The sequence below is a fragment of the Mustelus asterias genome, chromosome 2, assembly GCF_964213995.1.
Source record: "Mustelus asterias chromosome 2, sMusAst1.hap1.1, whole genome shotgun sequence".
Lineage (NCBI taxonomy): Eukaryota > Metazoa > Chordata > Chondrichthyes > Carcharhiniformes > Triakidae > Mustelus > Mustelus asterias.
In genome coordinates, this window is record NC_135802.1 from 103,742,539 (window position 1) to 103,763,186 (window position 20,648).

The 20,648-nt window shown below is 41.5% G+C and overlaps 1 protein-coding gene across 7 annotated transcripts in view; it reads left to right on the forward strand.

The window, feature by feature from the left end:
• LOC144510161 (RNA-binding motif, single-stranded-interacting protein 3) overlaps positions 1-20,648 on the forward strand; it is a 1,322,231-nt gene that overhangs the window by 663,610 nt on the left and 637,973 nt on the right. The window lies entirely within an intron of this gene.

The window sequence follows — 20,648 nt, forward strand, 5'->3', positions numbered from 1 at the left end:
TGTCTGTATGAAAGATAGATCTCACTTGCTTTGATTTTAAAATAAATTGTTTGCCTTTTTATTGAAGTATCCTAGACCCTGCTGGTTAATTCCTCGGGTGACATGTCATTTACCTGTTAGTTGAGCTGCCGGGAAGGCCTGCGCGTTTTTCCTTTTTAGCTACAAATTTGACCGCAGCTGGTGACACTTTGATTTGATTTATAATTTTAATGCATTTACTTCCCTGTTGCCAGTGGCAACTCTTTTAGACAGTACGTATTGCATACTGCTTTTGGAAAGTCTGTCTGGCTTCGCTCATTGTGCAATCCAGCTGGTTTTATTTCCCTCACTATTATACAGCATTTTACAAGGTTTTTTTCTTCCCCCTTCAAGGTCGATTTCCAGAGAATGTGATCTCTGCGAGCGTTCAGCCTCCACCCTGTTGGCTGCTTTGGGTTGGTGCTGGCTGCTACAGTGCCTGCAGTTCTGTGTTGCTAAAACCTGAGTAAAACATAGCAGTAAAATCCTCCTTTCAATCCTCATAATTGTTGTCTTAAAAAAAAATTATTGTCTGTTTTCTGTTTTTTAAGATATCTTAGTGCAGTGGAAAAAAAAAACACATGCGCCATAGTCCACAAAGTAACCCAGAGCGCTTGCGAACAGAGTAGAAGGAAAACATCTGGTTTTTATTAACTGGAAAGCTAGTCATCAGCTCCTAGGCCATTTTAATAATACCAGCTGAGGTCCCAGTTCAACTGCAATTGTAGCAGGGCTTGGTCTGAATCTCGGATCTTTATTTCCCAGCCCTCCTCGCAGGGATAGGGGAGACTCTTACTCACTTTAGTAGTTTGCATGCAGACTGCTTTTAGATATGTGAATCCTGCAATTTCTAACTGGCGTGGAAAATTACAGTTACATCTAGCCATTGTTTCACCGTTTTTGCTAATTAGTGACTGGGAAGCGTGTGGTGCTAATTTTAATCTACATACCATCAGTTCCCGATTCTGAGCCATTTCTTTTTTAAACATCTTTTGGTGAGCACGGTTTAGTTGCTTGAATAGTGAAATCAGGTCTTCCAGGCAGCGGCTATGCAGTGATTAGATTCCCTATTCTAATTAAAAGGGCTTTTTTTCCCCCCTATGTTTCCCTAGTCATTATAAGTAAATACGTCGAGTTTTTCTTCAGCTCTTTTTGATTGAATGCTACTGACAGGATAAAACCTAAGAGAGCAGTTGTGCAGCACAGTTTAGACAGCATGGTTTAAATTGTAAGTAAGCCGGCTTTTAGAGGTCAAGAATGCCTTGCAACGAAGCACATTGAGAATCTCCTTGGCACTAAAGGCACCAAAACGTGGACAAATGTTACATTTATTTTCATATGAGCCCCATTTCTGCAGTAAACCGTATCTGAGGAATGGGTGCCAATTGTCTGCATGCATTTGATGATTTATTAACGCCTGAAATATTATGATGAATAACAATTTACGCAATTTTGAAAACAGAAAAGTGATTTTAAAATGAGCACCTAATATTCCAGACCTGATGGCAATACTCATTGCACAGTCGGTTTTAATTTCGAATGAAACCTATAAAGTATGTTCCCACATGCAGGATGGTCACTCGACTCTGCTTTTTAAAATAATTTTCTAATGTCGGCTTGAAAGAGGGGTAGAGTTGCAAGTTCCTCCTCCTCCTCCCCTTCCCTTGAGGTATACGGTCATGCTGGTTTTGTACACTGCATGTCTGGACTGTAGAGTTCCAGTTCTGTGATTCAGCTTGTACTGTAGCACAGCGAAACCAATGATACCTATTGATTCAAAATGCACTGTGTGTTCTCTACAAGTGTGCTGCCTTCTGATTTGATGGCCAGTGATTTGTTGTGGCCTGACACTGGCACGTTGAAGTTGATGTCAGTTGGCAACAGTGTTGTTGTTGCTCTTTGTAGTACCCGTTTAGTGTTAGCCGGTGTTTCAAGAAGGACAGTAGGTTCGGCCATTTTGCAACATGTATAAATTGAACCAGTCGCAGATCAGCTTTTTCATGATTGATAACAGTCAAACAAACGAAGGAGAGTTTAGTGTTTTGTCTTGGAGCCATGTTGATTCTCATAAAGCAACGGGACGTTTTAATTGTAATTTGAGCATGTTACTGGAGAAAAAAATCAACTCTGTGACCTTTGTTAATCTGTGGCCTTGTTTACCAATATCCTGTAATAAAGCCAATGTCACAATACTCTCATTTTAATATAGGCCATGTGCAGACTAATTTTATAATGAGATCGCCATTCGAAAGTCGTCAGGCCTCCCAGCTCCTGATCTGGTTTTTTTAGCAAAATATTCCAACACATTCTTGCGGAGCATTGAACAGCTTCCTGTGTACTCTCCAGAGTAATGTTCTGGAAAATCTAAACACGGCCTAAAAAGGTAGAGATGCATTACAATTATGGTGCTGTTGTGCTAAGTAAATAAATACAGTTGGTTCCATAGCTAATTATTATTCCGGGTCAATTTTTCCTGGAAAATGTGGCTGCTGTGAGCTGGTTTGTTTGCATGAACTCTGGGGAGTGACCAACTCTGAAGGGACACGGAGATGTGATAACGGTGGCTATAGGGCTGCTTGGGGAAGATGTCCCCAGGCTTTGAGCTTGTGCAATCCTAACTTTGCAAGATTTGAATTGATTTAATGAATAGAGATGAGACAGATTACCTGATTGAATCTAGGAATTTGTGATCCTGATTTTGATAAGTTGAAAGGTCATAATATAAGGCACACTTATTTGCAGAAAAAACCTCAACAAATGCTGAACACTGAAACAAAAGCAGAAAATGCCAGATGCACATCTTACCTGAGAGTCCTAAAGGCCTACAACTTAAACATTAACTAACCCAGCAATACTGACAAACACATTTTCTATTTTCCTTGAATTTTCATTGTCTGATCACAGGTTTAGACCATTATTGCATGTTTTAAGCCATTCCAAAGTCAGGATGAAAGCTTTGAGTGCAACCTTTTGCAGGTCTATAAGATGGTGGTGCAATATCCTTACCAATGATGAATCACTACGTTGTGTCTCTTTGCTCCAAATTTGCAATAATTTTTTTGGCCTTGTTTCTCTGAGCTCTCTGTGTATTTTCCTCTGTCAATTTGACTTGTGTTGCCCACAGAAGCTAGGAGACAGACGTTGAAAAGTTGCTGAATCAAAACTGTATGTACACAGAATTTAAAACAAACACTTGTTGCACTGACATGCTGTCTAATTTGAAGCTAATGCACAAAAAGTGTCAGTGTGTGTGTGTGTGTGTGTGTGTGAGTGGCTATGATTTGATTTGATAACCCGTGTCACTTCTGTAGTGTCAAGTCACTGAAGACCCCCTATTGTCTGCTCATTTTGCAGTCTGATTACTTTTTACCACATTTGATGTATCCCCTGCTCCACCATCTGGACTCACAGAAGGATTTGGTGCAGGGATTCCAAATACCAGCCAACCTGACAAGGCTCCGTTGCCTTGTGTTATTCAGATTGTGTTTAGTACCGAACGTGGAGCTGGGTCAGATGGAGCGAGCAATTCATCAAGCAAGCACAAATTTCAAACTGCCTTCTCTAGCCATCTGCAGCCTGGAGTGTAGCCAGGACTGGACGGAACACACAGATGCTCTCAACCTATACAGTATATTCAGTATTACCGTAAAATATACGCACATTATCTTCTGAACCAATGCTTCTGGATTCAAACAACTTCTTGTCAACTGCAGGAAGGTCACTCATCTAAAATTAAAGCTTGAAAAAATGCAAAACCACAGTATTTACAAACCCGAAGCAATTAATTTGAAGACAAAAATGCAAAACCTCTTCCTTGCCACTATGTTTCCTGTTTTGAAGGGGAGGATGGGATGGGTCGGTATGCTCTCCACAGTCAGTCTGACGGTATCAGATTTTTTTTTTGTCTGTTTGAAAAATATTCTCAGCCGAGAAGGTTGAGAAGTTTTCTCATTCCATTTTTATTTTTAGGATTGTATGTGGCTCATCTGGTTTTTGGAGGGGTTGTATATTTAGTGACTTACAAGAGCAGATATTTGTTTGAAAAAAAAGTGACTATCATCCCACTGCCGCATGCAGAAGACACTTAGATTTTGAAGGTTTTCTCCCTCTATACAATACTTGTAAAAATGACCTCTCAAACTCTTAAAATTAATTTTTTTAAATGCCTTCCCTCCTTACATATTAATAATCATAGACTATGAATCATCGAATCACTACAGTACAGAAGGAGGCCATTCGGTCCATCGAGTCTGCACCGACCACAGTCCCACCCGCACCCTATTCCCGTGGCCTCTCATGTTTACCCTGCTAATTCCCCTGACACTATGGTTAATTTAACATGGCCAATCCACCTAACCCGCACATCTTTGGACTGTGGGAGGAAACAGGAGCACCCGGAGGAAACCCACTCAGGCACAGGGAGAATGTGCAAACTCCACACAGACAGTGACCCAAGGCTGGAATTGAACCCGGGTCCCTGGCGCAGTAAGACAGCAGTGCTAACCATTGTGCCACTGTGCTGCCCACGATAGAAATGGTTTGTTTATAGATGCATGAAGTTTTGTAGATTTTAAAATTGATTAAAACAAAGGGAAAATAAGATGAATCAACATTCAATGTAGTGATTTCTGATCAGGACAATCTTCAGTTATAAAATGTAAGGCCCATATTAGAAGACAATGATGTGATTTTTAAAATTTGCATTGTATAGTGTGCATTCTTTCACAAAATAGCTTTATTCTATGCTTTGACTTCTGTGGCAATGTTTCTAATCATGCATTGTCCTTTGGACAAAATATTAGAAAAATCTCGGGTGGGAGGGGACAGAGACATCATCCAAAATCATCTTTTATTTGAGTCCTTGGGTTGCAATGCTTCTGATTCCATCAGGGACTGTATTAAGAAACTCAGATTACAGAGTTACAGGAAAGGTATCCATGACTCAAGTAAATGTGATTGTCAGTTGGGCTTGAGAGAAGCTCAAATGAAGTCATAATTAAGAAAATTCTATGGGCGTGAAAATCACAACATGTGGAGGCATTTAAACTTTCCTTCTGTCAGATTATCTGCAGCAAGATTTTTCTGCTTTAAGCCTGGTTAACTCCCTTTCTAACTACAACAAGCTTCATTGATATAGCACCTTTAATGCCGTCAAATATCCTAACAGAAGCATTAAAACCAAAACTTGAACCACATAAGGAGATATTACGGCTGCTTGACCAACAGCTTGGTAAGAAAGGCAGGGTTGAATGAGCAACTTAAATCAGGAAAGAGGTTGAGAGACAGGAAATTCTAAAGTTGGCTGCTTAAGGGACCTCCACCAATGTTGGTGTGATTAAAATTGGGAATGTCCCAATTGAAGGAGCACAGATACCTCAGACAAATGAAGGGCTGAGGGAGATTATAGAGATAGAGAGAGAGATTTGAAATCAATGGTGAGAATTTTGAAATCGAGATACTGTTTAATTGGGAGCCAATGTCGGTCAGCAAGCATGTAGGTAATGGGCGAACAGGACTTTGTGTGAGTCAGGACACAGGTAGCAAAGTTCTAGATGACCTCAAGTTTAGGGAGGGTAGAACATGGGAGACAGACCAGAGATGTATTGGTGCAGCCATATGAGTGTCAAAAGACATGGATGAGAGTTTCAGTTGTTGTAAGGGCAGAGTCTGCGATGTTGTAGAGGTGTACATAGGCAACTTTAGTGATGACATGGATTATGTGGTTGGAAACTCATCTCAGGGTCAAATGACACCAAGGTTTAGAACTGTCTAGTTCAGCCTTTGACAGGTGCCAAGGAAAGGATGGCTTATGGTGGAGAACAAAGACAGTGGGCGGGATTCTTTAACTTTCTTTAACTTTCCCATGATGTGGTTCGCGGTGGTGAGAGGTGGTCCACCGTTGGTCAGCAGAGGGATCTTCTGGTCCCACCACTGTCAATGGATTTGCGTTAGCTGGCTGTATTTTCAACAACTTTGGGAAAGGGGCAGGAAGGGAGAGGGTTGCCTACTTTGGAGCAGGGTGGGGGGGAGGTGGTGTGCCTTGTGCACATCAGGGGCACCCTCTCTAATGATTTTAGCCTCTCCTCCCTTGGTACTTCCTACTTGGGTCTTCAAAACCCACACCCTCACCTCCAGTCCTAGGCTCCCTGACCCTGCTTGACAGGGGGATGTCCTTAAGGCTGCTCAGAGCGTACTACGGCTACAGTCTGGTCTTGTTTAAAAGCAGTCAATTAGGTTTGGGTTTTTCTCCTGGAGGGGTGAGTAGTATATCCCATGTAAAATTCAGTCCTTTGTTAATGGAAAGCATTATTAAGGGGCAGTGTGTAGGTGAGAAACAAGATTTAGATAAAATCCCAAGGTGATAACACTGTCTTTGGAGCAATAACAAGCCATACAGTCCAAAGATGTGCAGGTTAGGTTGATTGGCCAGGTTAAAAATTGTCCCTTAGAGTCCTGGGATGCGTGGGTTGGAGGGATTGGCGGGTGGAATGTGTGGGGGTGGGGCCTGGGTGGGATTGTGGTCGGTGCAGACTCGATGGGCCGAATGGCCTCCTTCTGCACTGTAGGGTTTCTATGTTTCTATACAGACTAGAAAGTTTGCAGTTAAATTTGATATTAACCTGAGTGACATAAGTCAGGAACCAATTATCTAGATGGTCAGAGGCTAAAACCCTACTCTTCCGGTCTAACTTTAGAGGGGTTCTCGATTAATCATTGGTGAGGAGGCTTTCATTATGACAAAAAGGGGCTCTGTAAATAGGAAAATCAGTGAATCTGGAATTGATCCCAGACATAAAAGTATTAAGAACTTGGGGGTGGTCAGAAATTAGGAGTAAAATTTGTATATGTTTCAGTGCTTCAGAAACGTGTAGTTTTCTTAAAATATATTTTCTATCATTTGTTTAAATAAGATTATAAGTGCAGATATCTCTTTTAGAATAATACTTGAAGATTGGATCATCGTTGAGCCCTGTCTTCAAGTTTCCCTTTAGACTAAGTTAAAGCTAGAGTACTTAAGGAAATGGCCCTGGAAATAGTAGATCCATTGGTGATTATTTTCCAAAATTCTTGAGACTCTGGAATAGTTCCTACAGATTGGAGGGTAGCTAATGTAAGCCCGCTAATAATCAGACAAAGTTAGCATGGACTTGCAAAAGGGAAATTATGTTTGACGAATCTATTGGAATGTTTTGAGGATGTAACTAGTAGACTTGACTGAGGAGAATCAGTGGATGTGGTTTATTTAGACTTTCAGAAGGCTTTCAACAAGGTCTCACATAACGGACTATGTAAAGTTAAAGCACATGGGATTGCAAGTAATGTCTTGAGATGGATAGAAAGCTGGTTAGTAGATAGGAAGCAAAGAGTTGGCATAAATGGGTCCTTTTCTGATTGGCAGTCAGTGACGAGTGGGGTTCCGCAGGGATCTGTGCTTGGACCCCAAACATTCATAATATATTTATTGGAAGAGGGAACTGAATGTATTATCTCCAAATTTGCAGGTTGTGTGTGTGTGTGTGTGTGGGGGGGGTGGGGGGGGGGGGGGGGGGAGAGCGGGTGTGTGTGTGTGAGTTATGAGTAAGGTGCAGAGATGCTTCAGCGTGATTTGGACAGGCTGAGTGTGTGGGCATATGCATGGCAGATGCAGTATAATGTGGATAAATGAGGTTATCCACTTTGGTAGCAATAATAGGAAGACAGATTATTACTTAAATGGGTGTAAATTGAGAGAGGTGAATACTCAACGAGACCCTGGAGTCCTTGTGCATCAGTCGCTGAAAGTAAATGTGGAAGTACAGCAGGCAGTAAAGGTGGCAAATGGTATGTTGGCCTTCTTAGCGAGGATTTGAGTATAGGGATAGGGATGTTTTGCTGCAATTGTACAGAGCATTGGTGAGGCCAAATCTGGAATATCGTGTGCAGTTTTGGTGTCCTTATTGAGGAAGGGTGACCTTGCTATAGAGGGCATACAGAGGTTTATTAGGCTGATTCCTAGGATGGCAGGTCTGTCATATGAGGAGAGACTAAGGTAGTTAGGATTATATTCATTGGAGTTTAGAAGAGTGAGAGGGGATCTCATAGAAACTTGTAAAATTCTAACAGGATTAGACAGGGTAGATTCAGAAAGAATGTTCCCAATGGTGGGGGAGTCCAAAAGTAGGCGTCATAACTTGAGGATAATGGATAAACCTTTTAGAACTGAAGTGAGGAGAAATTTCTTCAACCAAAGAGTGGTGAATTCACTACCACAGACTGTAGTTGAGGCTAAAACATTGTCTGATCAAGAAAAAAATAGATCTAGCTCTTGGGGCTAAAGGGACCAAGGGATATGTAATATCAGGATATTGAATTCGATGATCAGCCATGATCAAAGTGAATGGCAGAGCAGGCTCCAAGGGCTGAATGGCCTGCTCTTGCTTCTAATTTTAGTGTTTCTAAATAGGCTTTCCAACTCTGGTATTAGATCCAATGGATTGAGAGGAGGTCTTGGCTTAGATTACAATGGTGAATCCTGAAATAAGTGAAGTTAAATTATTGGTATAGAAAGTTGCTTCTTTTCATGATGGCGCTTGTCAAACCAATAACTGGCTGGAGCTATACTTGCTAGAAAGTGTTGGATGAAGCTCAATAAGCAGGATGCAGTTCCACAATGTTCACACTTAGCTGTTGTTTTTGTAGTAAACCAAATGTATGTGGCTTTTTTTCAGTCTGTGTGATTACATTCATTTCACTGCACTTAGCCAGGTTCTGTAGATATCACAGGGTAAACAAGGGTTGTAATCTGACGGAATGGATTGTAGTCAAGCAATGGGATACAAATCAGTTGGGTTTGATCGTGAGTGGACGATCCCTTCAGCCAGATTACTAGCCTTATGGCCAAACCAAAATGCAACCCTTCCATCTATTCTATAAATCATGTAACTGCCATTCATAAATTTTCCATGCAAACCAAAAGGTGCTCTCTTCATATTTTTGGCAGAAATATCTACAAAGAACATTGAAAACCACTGCAAAGAGAACAAACCTTGCTCGCTGAGACCTTTCTCTTTGATTAATGAGAACATGAAGGTGTCCAGTCAAAGCATCGCTGGTACTGAGAGAAAAGTTAACTGTTGTATGGATTAGTATGCCAAGGGAGTTGTGTTAAAATGGTTTACACAGCCATTTTATGGAAGTGCAACATTTTAATTTATTCTTCAATGAAGAACCTTTGAACAAATACAAGGAAATGTGAAGAAACTGCCCTTGCCGCGCCACTGAACCCTGTGGCACAGTAGCTAGCACTGGTGCCTCACAGCGCCCGGGACCTGGGTTCAATTCCAACCTGGGTGACTGTATGGAGTTTGCACATTCTCCCTGTGTCTGCGTCGGTTTCCTCCCATAGTCCCAAGATGTGCAGGTTCGATGGATTGGCTATGCTAAATTACTCCTTCGTGTCTCAGATATGTAGGTTAGGGAGCTAGCGAGTAAATACGTGGGGTTGCAGAGGTAGGGTGGGGACTGGGCCTTGATAAGATTTCAGTCGAATAGTGGTGCAAACTTGATGGGCCGAATGACCTCCCACTGCACTGTAGGAATTCTATGATTTGGGATGATCACCATCCTCAAGGAGGTCGCAGCAGCAATTCCTGAATGATGTAGCTGGCAGCATTTGGCATGGGGAACCAAGCAATTGGTTCATTACCTGATGTATTCCACTTCCTCAGACCTTGAATACCATGAAGGTCTGGCTGGATGAGTGGAAAGTGCACCTTGAACATATTTAGAAAGTCAAATATCCAAATATATATGCCCTAAATAAAGTTGCTCAGTACAGTGATTGTCTACTGCATTGTATCGCAGCTTGGTAAAACACAGGTCGATGCTCATGAATCCAGACACTGACCCTCTGAAAGGGTAACCCCCTCCCCAGGCCTGTCGCTATAACCCCGCACATTTGCCATGGCTAATCCACCTAACCCACACGCCTTTGGATACTAAGGGGCAATTTCTCATGGCCAATCCCACATAACCTGCACATCTTTGGACTGTGGGAGGAAACCCACACAGACACGGGAGGACAGGCAAGCTCCACTCCACACAGACAGTCACCCAAGACAGGAATCAAACCCAGGTCCCTGCTGCACTGTGGCACCATGCTGCCCAATGTTGCTTGACTGTTGCCTAAAGTGAAGGGAAGAAATAACAATGTAATTCCACTTTATCTCATTTGTTTAACAAAATACCTTGTATGACTCTCTGAACCAACGAACTCTACATATGTAGTGAATTACTTTGAAGTGCATTGAATGATATGTAGGTAGCTACAGCAGCTTCTTTGTGCATAGTAAAATGAATGAGCAGTTAAACTGTTAGTTGGTGGTTTTGACTGGGGAGGAATGTTGGCAGCATACCTAAATAATATACATGTAAGATGTCCTCCCTATCTCTTGCTGTCCATTTTCTGACTTGGACCTGCTGATTTGTGGTGACATAAGAACAGACATTTTACGCTGAACTCCTCTTCTGTGATGCCAGAATTAGATTCTGCTTAAAAATCATTTGGTTCTGTTATATTTTTGGTGATGGGGCAAATCTGTGAAATAAGCTTCGCTACTGAAGAAGTGACTTGTGAGGAGGTACTTGTCATAATTAGGTTTTGAGCTCGATAATACAGGTGACGATCCAAGATTTTGATAATCCATTAATTTCTCTGGCTGCTGATTTATTGTTGAGTGGCGGGAGACACATCATGCCTGCCACTTAGTTTTGAACTCAACCTACAGCAGTGAACACAAGCAATCACCATATGGTTGCAAAGAACCAGAAATGTGCTGAGGCTAGTTAAAAAACTCTACGTGAACTATCCCACAGTGTTCATGCGACCTCCAAAACAGCAAAAATACAGGAAATCAGTCTGTTAACACAACAAAATGGCTGGGCCCTGTGGCATTTAGCCCAAGATGAAGAAAAACAAATCTGACATTCACGTAAATAGAGAGGCACATCCTTGCAGATTCCAGGAGCACACAAGAATCGTCATTACTTGAGAAAGCAGATGAGCCACTTTGCACCTTTACTGTCAGATTTGTGTGGGCTTCACTAACGTCTTCAAGACTCAAAACCTTTCCGGTACTTTCCCTCCCCTTTTTTTTCCCAGACTAGTTATCCCAATGGATTAACAAAAACAAAATGACAAACTTATGTTAGTTTTAAATTCCTTAGGTTTTTTTTCGGATTCATCTCTCCCCTTCAAACTATACACCCCCCCTCCCCGCCCCCCCATGGCATTAGGCAACACAGGCTTGATTGCACAACCACATTTTTACAAAGATTGCAATATACTGGGACATACAAGTTCAAATGATCTTTAGAAAATTGTTCAACAGCAACATCTCAAATGTTTATGCAGCAGAAGGAACTCTTCAGTTGCAGGCAATAAAATAAAACAAAACTTACTCCAACTAATAAATCAAATAAAAAGGTTTAATAAAGAACCTTCATTACTCCAATACTTGAGGCCACACCCTGGGCCATTCCAAACTCCGCACAATTCCCAAGTGCTGCTTATTTATACTGAGTCAGCTGACCACCACCATCATTTTGTCATTGGTTACATAGTTTACTGGGTCAGCTGACCCTCACAGCATGTTACCATTGGTCAAATAAATCCAATGTTATCATTGGTTACATTCTAACAGTTCCCCCTTTTTTTCAAATTAATTTAAGACAATTATCCTCCGGTGTTCTTAACTTTCCAATACCTGCACCCCTTTTAGTAAAACAGTCAGATAACTTTAGATTTGCACCAAGCCAGTTGAGTTTGAAACTTCCTTGTTTTGCAGCATTGCTGGCCAAATCAATTCTCAGTCACTTTGTCGAGTGAACATTGTCCACATAACATTCAATTGGTACTTTCTTTCCTGACGTTGCCATAAAAAATAACTCTGTTAATGTGCCGGACAAATATATCCACATATCCAACGCTTCCACTTACGCTAGAGTTTCAGCCGCCAATGTACTTTTGACTACCCCTTTTATTTTCTTTGCTTCCCAGGCCAAGGAGCAACATTTTCCTCCCTTACCTACCAAGAATATTATGAATCCGGCACCGCTCGAATGTCCATTTGGTATATTGGCATGTAAAGCATTACTAAATACAATGAACTTCATGTCTTCTGGTTCTCCTAGTACTGGAAATTTAATTATACTGTCCTCTAATTTTAGCTTTAACATTTTATTTGCCTGCAAGATCTGACTGAAGCATGCCTCAACATATTACTTAGCTCTAGGACATTGTTGCTCCTATCGGGCCTTGTCTGTGTGCATAGCCAATTTAACTGACCTATCGTACTCCTCAACAATGATGTTTCTTCTTTGTTGGCCGGTTCCTCTTTTTCCATTGACCTCTCTCTGGTTATGGGAATGGGATCAATGATGTTTAGATATCCCTGTTGATTCATCGTTACCCTGGATTTGCTTTGTCGGATATCAAGGCCAAGATATTGGAAAGCACCAGCTGCTTGACCTCCCTACTTTAAATTCGATCTATAGCCTATTGATTACCCTCTTTTCAAATTCTTCTGTGCCACCCCCATAGGAAATCATCAACATGCATCACAAAAATTCCAGCCGATTTTCTTTCAGACTTCCAATCGCACATTGTAGGATCTTCTTTTAACTGGACACGGCCAGTTTTCAGATCGAACAGAAAAATACCAAATTCTTGATGTATATGCATTTGTTCAGTTTCCACAATTGTCCCTGTGTATTACCTGCTTCTTTGTGTGACTTCAAAAAAACTTTTCTATGAAATGTTTCGCCCTGCAGAAATACTGCTTTGATATCTATTGGCATTCCCAGTTATTAGATGCTAGAACAGCGAAAAATATTTCAGTGTCACTTTCCCTGCTATGGGTGAATCAACCCTAATGTCTCTCCCTCCAAGTATTCCTCATACCCACGGGTTCCTAACCTGGCTTTTGCTTTACAAGTCCAATGTTGCAAAACTTTCTCTGTGCAAACCCACCAATGGGACAGAGCAGGCTGCCCTTTGTCTGGTACCTCGTTGTACACCCCAAACTCTTTCCAACTGCCCAACTCTTAGTTTGGCCTCTCTTATTTCCATGAGCTCCATTTTATTGGCAGCCACCAACACTTCCCTATTACGGGGACTTCTACTCCTATTGCTATCATTGGTTTGATTCCTAGCCTTCCCCCTCATTAAATTCTGGCCTCTACGGCCATTTCTGTTCCTGTCAGAGCTGCTACTCTCAGATCGCTGTTCTGTGTTGCCACAACGTCGGTCATAGACTTGTGACTTTTTCCTGGGTTCACGAGCGCTCACTGTCTCATCCTCAGAACTTAAATCTCGTTTTTTTTGGCTTCCATCTTTCTAATCTATAGCTTTCATTTTTTGCCCTTGGACATTGGGCCAGTGTTTATATTTTCCTGAAGCTTTTCCTGCTCTTCCGATTATAGTGGCATCCCTCTCCTCATTACATCTTTCGGGTATGTATGAAACCACTGTGCCCACTTTGGGTAGCTGGACCTTTGAAGTAACTGCTTCATCCCCAGCCTCACCGTTAATTAGCTGATCATCATAGTTGCTCAAGGTATGTGTATGTGGGGTACAAGGTGTTTCTTGTATTTCTACATCTTGTTCAGATGCTCCAAATTTATTATCAATTCCCACTACTCTTGAAGAATGGACTGGCACTGTCTGGTTACCGTGTTGTAGCATAACTACTTTGCCATCTGTCCCTATCAGTTTCCCGGGTCCTTTCCAATCTTTCAGGCCCTCTCTTTTATAGTAGACCATATCACCTTTCACAAAATATACCCCCAACGGTCTTATGTGATGCCTTAGGGCTCATCTTATCCGTTCTGAAACCTCAACCTTAATGAAGGCCTTTCTCCCTGCATGCATAGTATTTAGATGTGTAGAAACAAATGGAGCTAATGATTGTCTCTAAATACCGGAGCAGCATCTGTTAATACTGATGGTAACTTCGGGTCCCTTCCATATACCAACTGGCACGGACTATAGCCCCCCACCATTTGTAAAGAATTTTTCGCATGCACTACCCACGTTAATGCAATCTGCAATTTACAGCCTGGTTGATCCACCAAAATTTTATGCAGCATATCATCTATAACTGCGTGATTCCTTTCACAGAGGCCATTGCTGAATGAGATTTCTGCTGCAGTGTGCATTACTACAATATTTAAATTTTCGCACATCTTCACTTGCGAATTCACTCCCACCGTCCGTCAAAAATTTAGACGGTGCCTCCAACCCTGTTCCAATCCAGTGGGTCATAATTTTATGTGTAATAATCATTTTATCTTTGTTGTAAATCACTGTAGATATGCTAAACCGGGTGGCCATGTCCACGAAGTGCAATAGTAGACTTGCGACTGGATGCAGGGGTGTCCTTCTATATTTTATGCAAATTTTACACTGGGCTGATATTTGCTCTGCGATCGTTATATCCTTTGTCCAGTACAAAGTGGTAATTATTGTCGGTGCAGACTCAATGGGCCAAAGGGCCTTTTCTGCGCTGTGTGGCTCGATAACAGTTATATTGTGAAGGAGGTGCTTTTCCTGAATCTGGGTGTGGTCCCAGTTCCAGTGGCTAATCTAGGCCCAGTGAATATGGGAAATGCTTTGAGTGCATGTCCTTTCAATGAATGGAAGAAGAATCCTGCAGCTTTATTGACAGAGGTGATGTGACCTGTCTGATATTTCCCAGTTTTACTGCACTTAAACAATCCCTGTTCAGACCCAGGAAAATCTGTCCTTAAATCACGACCTGTTTCTGACTGTTACAATTCATTCTCAGGGAATCTTTTTTTTTGAAAAAAAGAAAACCATTTAGCTGGGGTCAAAGCCTTAAGTTATTTGGAATGTTTAAAGTGGCTTTTTCTTCCATTATGCAATCATATTCCACTTATCTCTTCCTTAGCTTTTAGCTGTCCAGTTGATGAATGCGTGAGGTGGATACTTGTCATACTTTTACCAGACTCTTCCTAAGGTCTATTGCACGAATTAGTTTGGGTAGGTTGCCCTGCATTAAACTGGGGTTACTGAACCAGAGCCAAGAGTACTTATTAAACATATCACAGTATTTTGGTGCTACTTAGACATTTGAAACAGATCTGAGTAACTGTATGGGAGGCCTGGTTTGTGTCATGAAGCTTAAAGTCCTCATTTGCAAAATAGTACTGGTCAGAATGTACCTTGCTGCAAGGGATGTGCACCATTTTGGCTACAGCAATCTCACGCTTTAAGTAACATGCCAACATTTAATTTTGTGAGATGGTGAACAATAAAAGAGACGTGACTCGGGTATTATTTAAGAGAGAATGTGATTCCATGATGGGAGAATCATTGGTTTCTGTGCAAGCAAGAGCTCCAAATGTCAAATCATCCACTTGCTGTTTTAGAAATTTTGGAACAGGAGCAAACAATGTGCACCATATTTTGCTTGCACATGACTTAAGCTACTTCATCTTCACTAATCTTATTTTTTAACCCGTTTGACTTGACTGAATAGTCCCACTTCCGAAAATGTTACCTAGCCCATGTGACCATGCTCAATTGTGAGCCAAAACACTTTGGTCTCGGCATGGTATTGATTAGCTGATTCATACTGAACCTATCGCTCGCTGCTTCCTACATACAGACACCTTCCAGCAAGGATTGCAGGATAGTGATCAAGAGAAAGAAACTTGGCCGAACTTTTCCTTCTCTCTGCCTACCTCGACTTAGTGCACAGTTTGTAATGGCTGAACTGCTTGCAGTCATCGAAGTCCAAGATTAAACCTGTGAAGTTCTTGGACTGTAAGGCACAGTAGCATAATCAGATAGTGAATTTTTCCCACTAAGCCAGCAAAAAAGCTAAACTTTGTACCTATTGATCTAAAGAGAGTGACAGGTTTTGCCCAGAATTAACTTTATTGCGAGTGTCATACATTAAAAGTCTAAAACTGTCTGTCCATTGTTTTCCTTCATTCGACATTTTCTGTTCAGTTTAAGGGCAAAGAGTTCAAGTGGGTGGAGCTGCCATTTTGACTGATGGAGGAACAAGCAGTCCTGTGTGCATGGATAATGTTTCCTGCTGAAATTTTGGGATAAAAAAAGGCCTGGTGGGCTGCCAAAGAAGCTTAGCTCATAGAGCAAGTGCTTTTCTTTTCATTCTGAAAAATGTATTGGCCTTTATCGCTGACTTTTTCCTGTCAGGAGCTGCCACTCTCTTCGCCCAAAGGACATTTTGGATGTAAGGTTGTGCACACAGCCGTGTCAAAAAGGCCCAGACACAGGCACAGGGGCCTTGTGGCCATCTCCTGTGATGTAATTGCTATGATTCAATCATTGACTCTGCCTCTCAGCCATCAGCTAAAAGAAAATATGAGATAGACCAAGAATCTACCCCTCTCCCTCCCTCCTGTATCAAGACATCTTTGTAAAGTTAAGCAGCTTTGTCCAGCAGTTGAGTCAGGAACTGATTGCACTCGCGATCATGGCCAATCTTACAACCCTCTGGCACGAGTGATCAAAGTTTCTGCTGTTTGTGTAGTTGATTGGGACAGAGTCATTTGGATTAGTGTGGTGTTTCTGGCTTCAGTCTGCTCAAGCTGAAGGGAGCTGAACTGAAACGCCCCCTGCCTCAACAGGGGGAGTTTTAACCTCAAAATGCAATGTTGAGTAGGATGTTTAAATACTAAAAAAATCTTAACACCGACCCTACTTGCATCCAATTTGCTCACTCCTGTAATAATAGAGGTGGACAGGGAGCAAGGAACCAGACTGCTCGCAGGTTGGCAATTTTAAAATTATCATGGGACTCCAGGTCTCATACTCAATTACCATTTTAAATTTAACCGTAGTCGACTGTATTTTCAAGACATTAGGAAACCCGGCAAGTATAAGGAGGCAAAGACAGCTGGGTCCAGTCACATCCCCAATCTTCCTTTGGCTTCCAATCTTCATTAAACTCAAGCTCTATTCTGTCACTTGCCGACCACTGATCTCCCCTGATCCCAGCCTCCTGAATATTACCTGGTTTTTTATCACAATCGCCCTCTGCTTGAACATCCCTGATCTTCCCCATCTCCAGACACTGACCTTCTTCCTTACTCCCCACAATCCTCCCAATCTTCCATAGCTGTTCGCCACTCCTTGGCTGCATCCTGATGCAAAGGCCTTCCCAATCGACAACCAGCCTCTCAAACTGGCTGCATGTGGCTGAGAGACAGAGGCAGAAAATGCTGATGTGGTCCTATTTGGGTGTGTCTTCCCTTTCTCCTGAAAATATACAGAATCTATTCAGTGAGGATCTGTGTAGTTATACTCGTTACTCTTCATTGAATTGACAATGCTTGTTTTAAGAGAAAACACTGTATATGATTTAGGGTAATACACAACAAAATACAGGCCAGCCCCTCTTGTATTGAAAACTGGAGGTTATTTTCTGTCCGGTGTGCTGGGCAATGAATGGATAGACTGCACTTCAATAGAGAATCAACATTAATGCAATGTTGATAATGTTTCGTAACAAAATCTAGATGGAACCCAGCGTTATACCAGAAGAGGCTAGCTTGTATAGCCACATGAGGCATTGTACAATGTTCTCTCATACTTTCAACTGAATCATGAGGTTTAATGATTTTTTGCTAATTTTTCTTTAATCAGCAATACATTTTCTCCCCTTTTATCCCCAGGCTACTATTGGCTGCTCAGTCTGTCATGTTCTTTTTAAAAACCTCTCCTGCATCTTCGCATTTCAGGTTCTGTCATCTTACTTCGCACTCTGCCTCTATGCTGCCTCTTCCCTATTTACTCTTGTTGACCTATTTACCTCTTCACTCGTAACTCCATTCTGAGGCTTTTCCTTTTGCTGGTCTCCTCATCCCTCACTGCTTGCCTCTGAGTGCTTGATAGTTCCTTGACTTCCCAAGTCTCCCCTTTCTTTCCTGCGCGTCAGTATTTAGACATTTCACTGCCACAATTTCAACAGCAGTTTCTCTCATGACATTGGCATCAGTGATAAAATACAGAAAAATGCTGACCTAGATGCAGATGGGACTATTCTCATCTCTTCAGCCAACACTGAACTTGAAATGGTTGTCTGACAATGGCAGTTTGCCTTCTTTTTCCAGGCACCGAAAGCAATAAATCCGACAACCTAGTGCCTGTGAGATGGCACTGATAAACATTTGAGTAATTAAAGGGTTTGATCAACTATAGAAGCGAAAACTGCCCTTTCCTCATATCGGATATTAGCTCTGATAGCAATGTAGTAGATCAATTTGAGATAATGGAATATAGTCATCAGGAGAATGGGAGTGGTGGGTGAAGATGAAGTAGTTCAATAACATTTAAAATGGTTGCCAAAGTTATCCAGGCCAGGGAAACTATGATTATGTGCAATTGTAGAGTTTTACATGTCCATATGTTTTTGTGAATGTGGCTCTTGTACATTTACCGATGTCTACGTATGATTTTGCATGGCAATGTTCATGCGAGTGCGTGTGTATGATTGTGTAAGTTTAGATACATGGGTGCGTGGAGGTGATTTTATAACCCTCAATCTTATCTTCAAACCCATACATGACTCCAGTCTGCTCCAGAGATCTTCTGCAGCCGTGAGTTCCTATGAGCATCTTCAACTCCTCTGACACATTCTTTGCTGATTGCTCCTTCCGCTTCACTCCCCTGGAATTCACCCCCTCAACACATCCTCATCATCATCTCACTTGAGTTTGCAGAATCACCCTGAAGTGATAAGAAAAAGATTGATATAAATAAACCTCATGATTCAATTGAATTGCCACCAATGGAGTCAGTTCAGCCGAAGGTTTTATTTTTTATTGTTCCTTTTGTCCATCGAAAAGGTCTTTCCTTTTTTTAAGTCTATGGCCTTGCCCCAGCTACTTAAGCTCCATTTGCTCCTTTGTATAATTTCCAAGTCAAACTTAGCATTCTCTGGTTCTGGTTCATTACTCATCCCTTTTTCATTACTTCTTGATCACTCATTTATCTTCTCTTTAGTCTTCTTTTGCCATTTCATACTTCTGGTTGGTGTCCATTCTTTGCCCAATGACCTGTAAAATGTCCTGAGAGATGTTTCTATATATTAATGAGTGCTATAAAAAAGGAGAATTTCCAATTATATAGCAGTTTTTCCAAAGCATTCATCTGGACTTGAAATGTATGGCTCTATTCTCTCCCCACAGATGCTGTCAGACCTGCTGAGGTTTTCCCACTTTTTCTGTTTTTGTTTCAGATTCCAGCATCCACAGTATTTTGCTTTTATCTTGGCTTGTCATGTGGCCGTCTCTCTCTCCGACTGCCCAGTGATCCAAATAAGGTCATGGCTCGTGTATTCCAGTTGTAATTTGATTAAGTCGTGGCTGGAAATTCCTCTCAGCCAGGGTCCCATTGTCCAACTGATTATATCTGATGGCTTGTCTCCAGCAAGTTTAGTCCTTAGGTGATTGTCTGGACACTTTGGTTAGGAGATGATCGCCATTCATCCTCTTTCATGGTCTTTGTCCCTGTGGCTCAAGTCTCCATTTTAATTGTTGTTTGGAAATGTAAATGATACAGTAATGCAAATGTGTAGTAGCTCTGGCTATGATCCTAAGTCACTGGATTGTAGCTTTGCTCGTTTTAAACAAAAATAATTCCGTGTTTCCAACCAGTAAATTCAATTTTTTAAATCTAAAGCATGGTTTCACAACAACCACCAAATGGGGAAAAATCCCCAGATCTTTTTCCAAGTAGTGCTGTGGGATCTTTTATGTCCACCTGACAGATCTCAGATAAACATCTCACCCAAAAATCAGCCGAGATAATTGTTCAAGTCATGAAGAGGGGTTTGAACCCACAACTTCTGACTCAGACATGAAGGTTACATTGAGCCACAAGGCCACTTAAAATGTTGGTGTCTATCTATTGATTATGTGTATCTATACAGCATACATAAGTGCTTATATATGTGTCTCTCTCTGGGTTTGTATACCTGTCTAGATGTGTACGTAGAGTCTATGCATGTGATCCAACAAACCTCAGAAGCTTTAGCAGTCGCTCCATTTTCCAAACTTCTACTAAAATGTGTTAATCAGTGGCTGGATTGATGCAAATACTTAAGAGCTGAGTATTTGAAACTTTATACAGATTGACGTGTGATGCATTGACACGGCACGGATTGTTCTGGAATTCAAAGCAGGTTTCCGAGATTTTTGTTTTGGAAGAGGATTTTGAAACAACACAGCTGTGTGGAATCAGATAAGTAGAGCTTCGACTTCCCAGTCTTTGAAGGTGGTGCAGTTGTAAAGAATGTAATTTCTTTCATTTAAAGGGTGTTTCCTAAAGACAGAACGTTCATCAGGGCTGGCTGGCTGAAGACTTTCAGCTAGGTAGCTGTCATTCTCTCAGTTGGGGGTGGCAGCCTTTCACATCATGTTTCCCTCTGCAAACTTTTTTTTTGCCAAAGAAGCAGACTTTAAAACAAAATGTCCAGTATCCGTGGAGCAGAATGGCGTAATGAAGAAAGCAGCTTTCTGGAAGGAGTGTATCTGATTCATTTTACAGATACCCATCCACGTCGTAGGCCAAAGAAATACTGCCAACTTCAGGTAAA